The following is a 13,427-nucleotide window of genomic DNA, read 5'->3' on the forward strand; positions in this document are numbered from 1 at the left end:
TCACTGAGTCCGGTGTTTGTAATTGTATAAAAATGGTTCAAATGGCTCTGAGCACTATGAGACTTAAAATCTGAGGTCATCAGTCCCCTAGAACTTAGAACTACTTAAACGTAACTAACCTAAGGACATCACACACACCCATGCCCGAGGCAGGATTCGAACCTGCAACCGTAGCAGTCGCGCGATTCCGGACTGACGCGCCTAGAACCACTCGGCCTGTAATTGTCTGTATATTGTCTTATTTGCGTTTGCAAACAAGTTGTTTTCACAAAAATATTTATAAGCCTACCTCTTTTTTGTAGCGGCACTTTATTCCAGTTCTTCCGCTGAGTCATTTTTAGCTATGAGTGTAATCTCATCTCAAAACTGCGATGCATCGCTTGATTTACTTAAAAAGAATGTTTGAAAAGTTGTAAGCAGATTGTCTACAGAGAAATGCGTTAACGAGTAACCTGTCACTCAGATTATCCGTTTCCACGATACAGTCGCAATACCAGTTACCTTAAACAATTCATCTCAGCATACTCCCGGTATTTGGTTTGGCCGGTAACAACTTCGAAGTAGATCACTCAGCTTCGACGTTTTCAGTGCCCTATATCTATACAAAGAAGTAGTTTTATATGCCATTTGTTTCACATAGGAAGCATACCGTAGTTTATCGTATCCCTTATCGAACTGAACATTGTCTCTTTGTTTAGACATGCGTTAGTGGTTTCTCAAATGAAATTTTCTGTCACGCCATATAATTGCTGCCATTACATTCCACCGTAGATGTTACGATTAGACGGTTGCTTCCAACGAGTTAAAATTTCATAGAGTGGCTATAGGTCCGCCATGTTTGAAGCAAATTGAAGTTCTGGCCGCCATGTTTTCTTTAGTCAAGGCATTCGTCTGCTGTGTCCCGCCCCCTTGTAACTGCGTTTGACTTACTTGAAATAGCCCATACTAGCTTTATTTTTTCTAAAACAAGCAATAGACAACAATGATTTCAGTGTACACTGACAGCAAAAAGGGATGTTTTTGTCGAAATATGGCTAAACTTTTCGATGTAGATAACACTACAAGACAACTCAAATAAGTCTGTCCATCCACTATAACGTTACTTGTTGCCCATAAATTAATGCAATTAGAGCAGGTACCACCAGAATAATACGGTGAAACTTCTAAACATGCTGTGGTTAACTATTAGAAACAGTAACGGGCGCAGAAATGCGATATTTTTGTCGCTATGCCTTGGCAGAATAAAAGTGTAGGGTCAGGGCAAATTTCCTTATTTGCTGAGAATAATGGCATACTTTAGCACTGCACTGAAGTTCCAATAGCTCCTTCAACAAACCAACTACATGTTCACTGTTTAACATATCAGAAACTGAACTACATAGCCTTCTTCTCAAACCGGCAACTAAAGTCTGTAACTGCACTATTCTTCTTTTGTGTCGTACACTAAGTTGCTTCATTTGCTTTATCCGCTTCTTTAGTCGCACATTCTCTGCTTGTACTCTGTTATATTGTGTTTTCAACTTCTTAGGGCTTGGTAGACAGTAATTGTGGTCAGCAGAAACAGATGTGGGTCCGACAGGCACTGAAAGAATGCAGTTAGGCCTACATCATAAGTTTATAACGGAGTTACACCATAAGATTATAATAGAAAGTATGTAATTCAAAGTAATAAGAGCACGGAGTAAAATTAAATTATTGACTTACTTTGTGCTAATGATGTCACTGTAACAGCACTATCTTGCAAATTGTCGAAATATCGCTTTCTGGGTTGTGGTCGTAATACTTTATCTTGCTTTTGTAAATGTGGTGGAAAGTTAAAGATAGTAGGTCCTGCTTTTGACAAAAGGCGCCTCTGGATATTTGTCTGGTACATATATTTCTCTTCAAAATGAGCTGAACAGAGGTAACTGGCTGTAGTAGGAAACCAGTTTTCTCGCTTCATATTTATAACCCATCTTTTTGTAATTTACTTATCTTTTAAAGGAAATCTGTAATCAACGATGAATAAATTACTTTCCTGCATTTGTCTTAAGCATAATTACAGTTCCAATGCAAATGACTCTTTAATAAACATTAAAAAACGTATGTCGTATTTCGGTACTAATATACTTACTTATAATATGAAATAGTTGTTGTTTTATCGCTGCGATTTGTGCAGTTGAACGCTGAACACACTGCAGGCATGTTGACTTTATATTTTGTAACAAAAAAGTCAACTAAAAAAGTTAAATATTGCAGTAATATCACAACAGCTGATACACTTCAAACACAAACAACAGTAACGCTTTCCTTATGTTTTGACTAAGGAGAACATGGCGGCCGAGTTAGCGTTGGTTGCCGCTAGGAGCGCTGTAACTAGTATCTCAGCCACTCTATGAAATTTTAACTCGTTGGTTGCTTCAGAGAAAGGGCTATTCGCAGCATCACCGTTACTCAGCACATTTGCAATTTGCTTGTGCTGCACTCTCCAGCTGAGGAGACGCTGCTTTGGCCAGCTGTTGCGGTGACCTTGACCGGAGTCCGGACCCACCACACGTCTCTTCCCCCACCACTGGCAGCCAACGCTGTGGGACGCACGCCAGTAGTGAGTAGCAATTGTTTTCCTGGCGTATGCCGGGCTGACGCGGGATGCTCGATTTTGTAACAAGTGGTTTGTAAACAGAATTACTGTTTTATTTACTTTCGTGTCTTTGCTCACACATCACTGATGTTTTAAGACTTCCGTGGGAAACATCGAATCTTTCTTGTAGGAGATACGTGTGAAGTGATGTTCAAAATAGTACTTTGCTTCATGTTTGCTTTCGGAACGCTGTAAAGTTATCACGGACGAATCTAGACAGCAGAAAAACCATCAAGTTTCCGCCAGTTGTCTGTAACATTTTCTTACTTATTGATTTACTTTGCACCAGTTGGCCTCACATACTTGCATTTCGGCGTTTCTGCTTTCCTGTTAAGGGACTGAAAGGCGCTGCGTTGTCTGTGGGACAATGAAGTGATATTTTTAGATGACAAAAAGTGCTCTATAAATCGCATGTAACGATCAGCAGCATGCAGTGGGTGAGTTGCTAAAGTAGGCGTAAAATTGTGTAGTTCGTTGGCTCCAGAGCAGCCTCAAAATTGGGCTGTCATTCAGTCAGCAACTGAGTTACCGGCACTTTTAAACATTTCTTTGCAATCAGAACACCAGGAATTGTTGATAGCGACTTAATATTCGTCCTAGGTGATGCAGTCAACTTTAATGATACAGAATGCATACGCTGTACGATACTGGACAACTTTGAAAATGAACTGTTGTAATTTTTAAGTGCACTATTTTGTTAAGATGTGCTTGAGGATAGGTGGTTGGATTACAACAAACACATCTTCACTGTTGATAAATGTATTCCAGAGAAACAGACTCGTACACTGTACAGAATGACACTACCGGCACAAGTATTTACACACTACACAAAGATGCTTTGGAGCGAACTACACAGCTGCCCCAAAGAGCACACGCAGAAAGGAGAAACATAAGCCAGACGCCTCATTAGTTTTTGAGACACTGGAAATGGCGCTGAATTCAAATGACAGCCACCGCATTAACTACACAGAACCACAACATGAACGGGCTCTAATGTGTGTTTATTGATTTATTTATTTCTTACACCATGGATACAACTGTGAGAATTTCACATGGAAGTAGTGTGTGTCAATTTTTACATTGTTAATGACAAGTACTTATACACTGTTTACAAGTGAAGATTAGAAAGTTACGTAACTACTACAATGATCCGTAACACTACATGATGAAATGAGAAACCTTAGGCCTACAGATTACAAAGCATAAAACATAGTAAATTAAATATGAAAAGGTCATATAACCCAGAGGGTTAAATATAAGCAGTTAATACTAAAAGTGTTCCATATGTGACAAGAATGTATAGCTTAATGTTCAATTTAAATGATAACGCATATTATTTTGTTTTAAGGCAGTTTCTCACTGTGTTTCATAAACTCTTCCAAACTGTAAAATGGCATGGCTAAAAGAAATTGCTTCAGAAGCTCTTTAAATGTAGATTTGTTGGCTATTTCACATTTGATTTCTGAAGGAAGAGCATTAAATATCTTTATACCAGAGTACTGTACACGCTTCTTCACAACCTTCAAATCTTTACCTTCTGTGTGGAAATCGTGTTCCTCTTTGTGTTATACTGATGGCATTCACTGTTACCTTTGTATAAATCAGTGTTTTTACTTATGAAACACGTAAGTGAATACACATATTGAGAAGTAGTTGTAAGAATTCCCAGATTCCGGAATAGGCTTCTGCAACTGCAGCTAGGGTCTACACCACATCACTCCTACAATACGCTTCTCAGCAATGAATATTTTCTTTCCACGAGGCTGATTTCCCCAGAAAATAATTCCATATGCCATCAAAGAATGGAAGTAACCATAGTACGCTGCTTTTTTAATGCTTAAGTTTGCACTGTCAGAGATGATTCCCATTGCAAAAATCAGAGAGATGAGTCTCTTGTAAAGATCTAAAATGTGATGGGACCAGTTCACTCCACAGTCAATCTTCACACCTAGAAACTTTGTTACTTCCACTCTTTCTATGACTTGTGTGGCATATTTAACAGTCATTTCTTCCTCAGTTTTGGTAGTTGGGGTGAACTGAATATAATTAGTCTTACTAAAGGTTAGTGAAAGACCATTTGCAGTAAACCATTTCATTAAATCTATAATAATAATATTAATTTTCCCATTTATCACCATTAACCATTATGTTCGAGTCATGTGCAAACATGGTAAAATTACACTGTATCATGGTACAGTAAGGTAAATCATTTATAAATAACAGGACCAGTAAAGGACCAAGAATAGAGACCTATGGTACTTACAATTTATGTTTCTCCATTCTGATGAAATCATTCCACCACACAAAAATTATCTAAGACTACTTTCTCTTTCTTATCTGTCAGGTATGACTGAAACCAGTTGTTTGCTACACCACTTATTCCTAGATGGTCTGCATTCAGTAATAGTATTTGGTGGTTCACACTGTCAAAGGCTTTAGATAAATCACAAAATAACCATGTTGTCACCATTTTCTCATTTAGAGATTCCAAAACCGTATCAATAAGGCATATATTGCTTGTTCAGTTGACAGACCTTTCCAAACTGATGTTTGCTAAGAATATTGAATTTATGTAGGTGTTCTAAAATACTGGAATACATAAGTTTTTCTAGTACCTTTGTAAAAACACAGCCAGGAGAGATATTGGTCTGAAATTTGTAACATCAGTTTTCTACCATTTCTTAAAGAGAGGCTTCACAATAGCATACTACTTTAGCCTATCAGGAACAATTCCTTGTTGCAAAGAGGCATTGAAAATGTGACACAGTATACTGCTTACAGAAGCACAACACTGTTTTAACAATTTTCTAGAAATATTATCTACCCCACAGGAGTTCTTGGTTTTCATGGAGACAATTGTTCTATCAGTTTGTGATTCACAGAACCCTTGCAGCCTATTTGCTCAGACACTCATTGGAAGTGTTTACTAAAGATTTCAGTTATGATCTCAGAATTTTGCACAAGCTTCCCTTCGTGTTTGATTTTGAAGTTTTCTGTGAGGCTTCTTTTATTGTTCCCTGTCTCCTTGCTAACTATTTGACAGGCAGTCTTCATTTTATTATTGGAGCTATCAATTTCTTTTACATAATACAGTGCTTCTGAAGTCTGAATAACTTTCTTTAGGATTTTACAATACATTTTATAATGTCTGATTAATTCTCTGTCCCTGGACCCTCTGGTTGCTCTATAAAGTTCCCTCTTACATTTACATGACACTCTAATACCCTTTGTGATCCATGGCTTCTTTAAGGATGTGGAAATATTGTTCCTAGCAAACTTTTTAGAAGAAGCCTCTTCAAAGTGGGATAGGAATTCATTTATGAATTTGTTAAACTTTTTATCAACATCATCTACTCTATGCACTGAATTCCAGTCTTGATGCTGCAGCGTACGGCTAAAAATTTCCTGGGACTCTTTGTTCATAAGTCTGATTGCCTTCCAGGATGGGACTGTTTTCTTGAGAGGTCTGTAGTCAGGTAGAGTGAGGAGCTCTCTATCATGGCCTGATATGCCATTTAAGATCGGGGTGACAGTGAAGCTCTGGTATAAATTTACATCCAAAAATATACTGTTGCACTGACATCTTTCATAGCGTTGTGGTGGTCTTCAGTCCGTAGATGCAGCGCTCCACATTAGTTCATCCTGTGCATGCCTCTTCATTTTAGGTGTAACTTCAGTCAACACCAATTTGGACTTGCATATTTTATACAAGCCTTGGTCTTCTTCCACAATTTACATCTGTCACACTTACTTCCACAGTCAAACTGATAATTCCTTGATACCTTAGGATGTCTCTTATCAACTAATCCCTTGATTTAATTAAATTGTACAATAATTTTCTTTTTTCCCTGTTGGCTTCAGTACCTTCTTATTAATTATCCAACCTACCCATGTAATTTTCACCTGGCTTCTTCTGCACATGTTCACAGGAACACGCCTCTCCCAGAACCAGTACCTATATTTTATTTTCACCTGCTGTGTTTTGTACTTAACTGCAAGTGTTGAGTGTTAATTTGTGTATATTTGAGTCTGATGAAGATACCTCACTGATATCTACAACAAATCCTATAAGTACAAAAGTAAAAGTATTTAATAAATAGAATTAGTGTCTACTTACAGATGTAAGTGTGGTTTGTGGTAAGCCTACTCATATGTAATGCAGTCTGAGGTCTAGGTTAGCTTGGAAGATGATAATTAGATTGTGAGTTGGTGGAGCGAACACGTGTAAATGCAGAAAACCTGCTTGTGGTAACAAATTGACAGCTAGTGATGCATAATGTTTACATCTACACTGCACTGAAAAATTTAAAGGGAGGGGGGGGGGGGGGGGGTCCAGTATGTCACATTTACCAAACACTGGCCCTACTAGTTCTGTGAATACTTTAATTGCAAACAGATGGTGAAAAACTTTATTTTAGAAATGATTCAGCTCCAAAGTAACAACTTGGGGACCAGTCTCCCATGAGAAATAAAAGAAATTGTATTTTTTTTTTAAAAAAGAAAGGTATGTTATTCTCAATTAACAAAAGTGTTACAATGAATTGTAGCAGTTCAAATTACATGTTTCTGCCAACTTTTTTTTATGGAATGGTGTGAACAAAAGATAAAAGGTAGGTATTCAGTTATCCACATTCAAGTCTTGAGACACCAGATGAGGGGGGAGGATATGACCAGAAATGTTAATAATAGGGAGGACGGCATTGTGTGGTGTTCATATAGAAGAAACATTAATCACAGTCTCAGTTTGCCCATATTCCTTTGCCATTTATTCCTACTCTCTTTTACTGTGTCCCCCCCCCCCCCCCATCCCCCGCTCCATCATTTTGCCTGCATTTATGAAATTCATTTAATATTTCCAGAATAAAAATCCCTCTCCCCCATAAACAAACAATTTTTAGTTTATTTTTATGTGTATTTGTTCTAAATTTACTGTGCAACTGCAACATGAACCATGTAAGTCAGAAATTACATAAGAAGAAACCAGTAACTAGTAATCTCGTGAACCATACCAATATCTGAATCCCCGTTGTAACCATTTTGTACTGGTGTGGGAGAGTGACAATAAGTTATTGCTATTATGCTGCTGTACATCAAAATGTCTTCCCTTCCTTTGAGCATTTGGAAGTTTTTAGGCCATCAAAAATAGGGCTTGTTACAAAATAGGAAATGTGTTGTATTTAAGCATTACAGATCTGTGGTTTAATATCATTAGAGCAGGAGTTGATCTTGGAAACAAGCCCCATTCATTCATGTTCTGTAAATCCCATCATAAAGGAGAGCCTTCAAGGATATGGAACAAATCAAGTTATATATGTTTATGGGCTGAAGCAATCGCCACAGCCCAATTCTGTAAAATATAGTAATGTAGGGGTTGGTTGTACAATGACTGCTTCTGGGTGGTGCTTGTCAGGCGGTGCTCGACCCCTATCTGGGACATTTTGGGTTCATTTGATGGCGAGGGAGACACAGACATTGTAGGAGGCTGCAAAAAAAAAAAAAAAAAAAAAAAAAAAAAAAAAAAAAACAATTGATGAACAAAACAATTCTTTGTTGTTCAGTGTGCTGTGGACAGTTATATGGGAGCACCTTTGTCTCACGCATTCTCTAATAAAATCAAGCAATGGAAACCCCAGGTAGAAATATCAACAATGTAGGAAAAGATAAATTGCTACTTACTGAAAAGATAGTACATTAACTTGCGGACAGGTATAGTTAAAAGACACTTACACAAAGCTTTCAGCTACAGACTTAATCATCAAAAGAGAAACACACACCATTCATACACACAAGCAAGCTCACGTTATGCATACATAACTGCCATCTCTGACAGCTCACACCAGAATGCCAAGCTAGTAACCTTCCCCCCCCCCCCACCCCCCCCCCCCCCCCCCCCCCCCCCCCTCAATGTGATAGGCATAGCAAACAGCTTGAGGCATACCCCATTTTGCCTGGGAGGTGGCATGCTGAATTGAGCATTGCTGAGAAGCTGGGGTGTTGAGAGTGTGGAGGCAGTCACGGCCCTCAGCTAGAAGCAGGCGGCCAGTGACAAGACAGCGAAGGTATCTTAACACTGTAGCTGGTGGTGTCCTAGTGGTGTGACAGCAGGTAGTGCTTTACAAGAAGATGATCCCTAGATTGTAGGCTGCAGTACTAAATCATGCAGCGGCAGTTCCTCAGAAGCACAAAGCTGGGTGGTAGTCTGTTCGCATCTCAGACCAAGAGTTGGTGGCAGATAAGTCTTGTGAAGAAGGCGGCAGAGTATTGGCTGCCAAGGACATCATAGTTACTGTTATTCATACCTGGTTATTCATGAAAATTTTAAGTTTAGGAATACATGTTAGTACCAGTGTTAACAAGTACGCATGACACACTATCACGCATGCCCTCTCGAGGCTTTAGCCAGTTCCAGTACAACATCCATTGCAGCCGTACTGAAGTCACGAAGTGGGGCCGAGGCTGTTTCCCAAATAAGTTATTGAAATATGACATGTATTACTGTATTATAGTTTTTAGTTTTTGACGGTGACCATTATGGACAAATTGTAGTTACTTTTATTCTGAAAAAGGTTGGGTTATCCCAAATCTAGGTAAACATTTTAACTGAGGCTGTTGTTAATTTAAAATTTACAGTGTAGGCTCTAAGGATGTGTCCGACATGGACTGGGCACCAAAACATTGTTCACTTGACCAGGAGCTGGTTTGGGTCATAACGAAATTCAATGGAGGCACATTTAAAAATAGAAACCAGCAGTTAATGTGACACTGCAAGAAAGTTGGCTGATAACATCTGTTGCTTTTTGTTTGTTGGTCATCCACTTAATACATCCAGCAGCCACAAGCAGTAAGCTATCTCTTATGATTTTGTTGTAGAACCTCTGATTGCCCTATCCCTACCCTCAGGAGCCTAGCCAGTAGACGCTATGTATGGGTCTTGCGATCCCAGTGTTCATTAGCAGAGAACTGGTTAACATCAACAATTCTGTGTAACTATAAGATCTGTGCATGCTTCGATGCAATAGCGGAACATGGTACGTCACATGGAATGAAGACCTTGACTTCACTGCCATGATTGTGAAGACGGTTCAAATGGGGGGGGGGGGGGGGGGGGGTAGAAAAAGAAGCTCAGTCACCTTCAAGGTGTGTTAAGTGCTTGTGGGGTGGATGGTTTTTAAGGCAAGATACTCATTAGTGGCTAACCTCTGCAGAACCCACTGCACCTCAGTCATACACATCCTAAGCCCATATACATCCTCCATGAAGTCCCAATCTCTCCCTATGTGATTTCCATATTTTTGGAGCCCTGAAGAAAGACTTTAATGTTGTAGATTTGCTTTGGACGAAGAGGTGCATGCCTGGATACAATCATGGCTCTGTAGGCAACTGCAAACATTTTTCGATGAATGCATTGACCACCTTGTCTCACAGTGGGATAAAACAGTTGTGGTAATTACTTTTGAAATAATACACAACTTTCTTACTTTATTTTTCCATCTATCTTATTTTCATTTGACTGCTCCCTTATACTCTGTATGCAGGACAAGTACTCTGCTGTGTGGGAAAGTGCTACCTTTGTGCAGTGGACCCCTGACCTATCAAGGGAAGTCCTACATTTCTCAATGCCATAACACAGGTCCAAAAATATGCAGGTAGGACTGTGACAGAATCAATGGAACCTTTGATTGAGATGTTCACTCAGCTCAAAAGCAAAGGATCCGATCAGTTCTGGAAACAATGCTGCAAATTTTGAGCTCTGCTTACATCACGTGCACAATGCCAGGAGGCTTCACCACTTCCGCCAGCCGCCTGTACAAACCCAAGCAACAGACATCAGTGTGCTGACATGAGCCACAACTTGCAGATGGCACCTTGAATGCTCGATAGCTACAGGCACAGTCTCCTCCAAACATCTCGGATGAGCCCTCCCCACCCCCCCTCCCTGGCTGCCAAACCGAGTGTACATTGGATTTCTTTCGGGGCCGGATATTGTTCCCTAAGGGGCTGATAATCCCTTCTCAGACCCTGCCGTACTACAGAAGGTTAATGGAGGTAGGCAAAGATAGGAGCATACGGTATAGGTTCCCAGATATGTGAGTAGCTCCAAGGCTTCTTGAGTAGCAGAACCTAGCACATTATCTCAACGGTAAGTGTTCATCAGAGACAATGGTACCGTCAGCAGTGCCCCAAGGAAGTGGGATAGGACCACTGCTTTTCTCTATACATTAATCATCTGGCAGACAGGGTGAGCAAGTGAGTGCAAGATGATAGACTAAATTTCCAGTTGGTGTGATGAATGGCATCTCGCTCTAAATGTAGAAAAATGTAAGTTACTACAGATGAGTAGGAAAAACAAACCTGTAATATTCAAATATAGCGTAAGTGGTGAGCTGCTTGACACAGTCACATTGATTAAATAATCAGCATAAGTTTCAAAGCGGAATGAAATGGAATAAGCATGTAGGCTAAGGATCGTATTAGGGAAGGCGGAAAGGTTGGCTTCGATTTGTTGGGAGAATTTTAGGAAAGTTTGGTTCATTGGTGCAACCCATTCTTGAGTACTGTTAGAGTGTTTGGGATCCTCACAAGCTCAGATGAAAGGAAGAAACTGAAGCAATTTATCTGTGAGCTGCTATATCTTTTACTGGTGGATTTGAACAACATGCAAGTATTATGGAGATGCTTCGGGAACTCAAATGGGAATCCCTGGAGGGAAGAAGGCATTCTTTCACAGACAGCTCATTTGTGAGAAAATTTAGAAAAGTGGCATTTGAAGCTGTCTGCAGAACAGTTCTATGTTGGAACCATGAAAACAAGATAAAGGAAACTGGGGCTTGTATAGAAAGTAGTTTTTCCCTTACTCTATTTGTGAATGGAACAGGACAGGAAATGACTAGTAATGGTACAGCCTACTGTCCACCATGCACCCTACAGTGGCGTGTAGAGTACGTGTGTAAATGTAGATGTAGAATGCATTACCACCCACCACTTATCGTGTGGTGCCGTAGCATTCATCTCGTTGTGTATACTGGGAGGTGCCTTGTCACCAGAGCCCGTGAGCAAAACAAGAGACACCGAGGTGTCCAATGTGACATGTCAACTCTTTCTTACTGCTACAGCCAGAAGCAGGAGTCTGGAGACGGCTGTCTGTGGCAGAAAGCATCTTCAGGTGTTCGCAAACTGTGACCAGTTCCTTCTTCATTACAGATAGCATGAGTATGCCCTGTCCATCCTAGTACTCCTAACTTAAGAATTAATTATAAAAGCACACATAAAAAAACATGCACAGAATTTAAGAATTAACCTAAGAATACATAAAAATCACATAAAAAATTTAATACGTAAGGTGCTGTTCTGCTGGCATGTCACAGGTGGTAGCTGGAAATCATGATCAGCTATTAATTGCACAGGTGAACATCTTACGTGGAGTTATGAAATTTCAATGAACAGCAGAAAATCCAAACAATTACGAAAAAAATATATTACTACTCACCAAAAAGATGGTAACATTGAGTTGCAGACAAGCACAATGAAAAGACAGTTACACAGCGAGCTTCTGGCCAAAGCCTTATTCAGAAAAGAAAGGAAAATGCATACATTCACACAAGCATCACACTTCATGCACACATGAACACTATCTCCAGTATTTTCACTGTTCCTGCCTGCAACTCAATGTGTCATATTTATGGTGAGTAAAAATCTATCCTTTCCATAATAGTTGATACTCCAGCCTGGACATTTTGTTTTTAAACAATTAAAATAATTGTGTTCCATATGTTAGATTGAAGAAGATCTATAAGGGATGCACACCTAGCTTTTGTGTGCCATTTGCATGTACGCTCATTAGATCAGCTGTGAGGGCAAGTTCATTAAGAGATATCTAGTTCTGGCACGAACAGCTGTATGTGTAATGTCCAGATTTTAAAAAAATATATGGAAAGCTCTGAATTGACTCAGAGAACTAAAGAGACCCATCAACCACTGAATGTAGGTATTATCCCCGCAGCTGTAGCTCTGAATGGAAATGTTCTCAGAATTCGAATCCCCCCCCCCCCTTTTTAGTGCCATTCATTTCTCAATTTTTTTTTTCCATTACTCTTATTGTAAATCACTTCATAATTTTTCAGTGATTTTCAGAGGGGGGGGGGGGGGGGGTGCAACTGTCCCATTCTTTAATTTTAGAAAAAAAGTAAAATTAAATTAATATACAAAATTTTGTATGGGCAGTTCCTCCATGTTTTCATAAACGACACGTCAGAAACGATGTTTAGGAAAAAAATTGTCAACCTACTTGTTTCCACATAAAAACTGCAGCCAATTCTCAAATTTTCACAGTTTGCTGTATGTTGCATAAGATGTTTTGCAATTACCTATTGCCAATAGGATGTATATAAAGCAAAAAAAATTGCAAGAATTTATAAAATCAAGTTTAATTGCAGTACACAATATCTCAGTTCTCAGCTAGATAGTGGGTTTCAAGGCCTGGATGATTTGACATGGAATGCCCCATTAACCAAATCGGCTATTTATGCACACTCCCCAGAACAACCCAAACTTTCACGTCGTACTGTGTGTTCATTCCATTTCATATCGCTTTGCAGCATTATACCTAGAGATTTAATTATCATAACTGTGTCTAGCAGCACACCGCCAATACTGTATATCAGCATTACAGAGTCGTTTTTCCCATAACCTACATTTTTCTACTTTTGGAGCAAGCTCTCATTTGTCACACAAAATAGAAACCCTGTCTAAATCATATAGTCTTTCATTTTTATTCGACTGCCCCTTGCAAATAACTTTGCTGTCTCTT

At 39.4% G+C, this 13,427-nt stretch overlaps 1 protein-coding gene across 3 annotated transcripts in view; it reads left to right on the plus strand.

The window, feature by feature from the left end:
• The first annotated feature begins 2,545 nt into the window (after positions 1–2,545).
• LOC124795091 (UDP-glycosyltransferase UGT5-like) overlaps positions 2,546–13,427 on the plus strand; it is a 79,058-nt gene continuing 68,176 nt past the window's right edge. The window contains exon 1 of one of the 3 annotated variants that reach the window (XM_047258922.1): positions 2,546–2,650. The gene's annotated coding sequence lies outside the window, so the exon portion shown is untranslated. Of the gene's footprint in view, positions 2,651–2,680; positions 3,058–3,341; positions 3,616–13,427 lie in introns of those variants that run through there. The other 2 variants (XM_047258923.1, XM_047258924.1) reach the window with 2 other exon arrangements.

The sequence above is a fragment of the Schistocerca piceifrons genome, chromosome 4 (assembly GCF_021461385.2).
Source record: "Schistocerca piceifrons isolate TAMUIC-IGC-003096 chromosome 4, iqSchPice1.1, whole genome shotgun sequence".
NCBI classification, from domain to species: Eukaryota; Metazoa; Arthropoda; class Insecta; order Orthoptera; family Acrididae; genus Schistocerca; species Schistocerca piceifrons.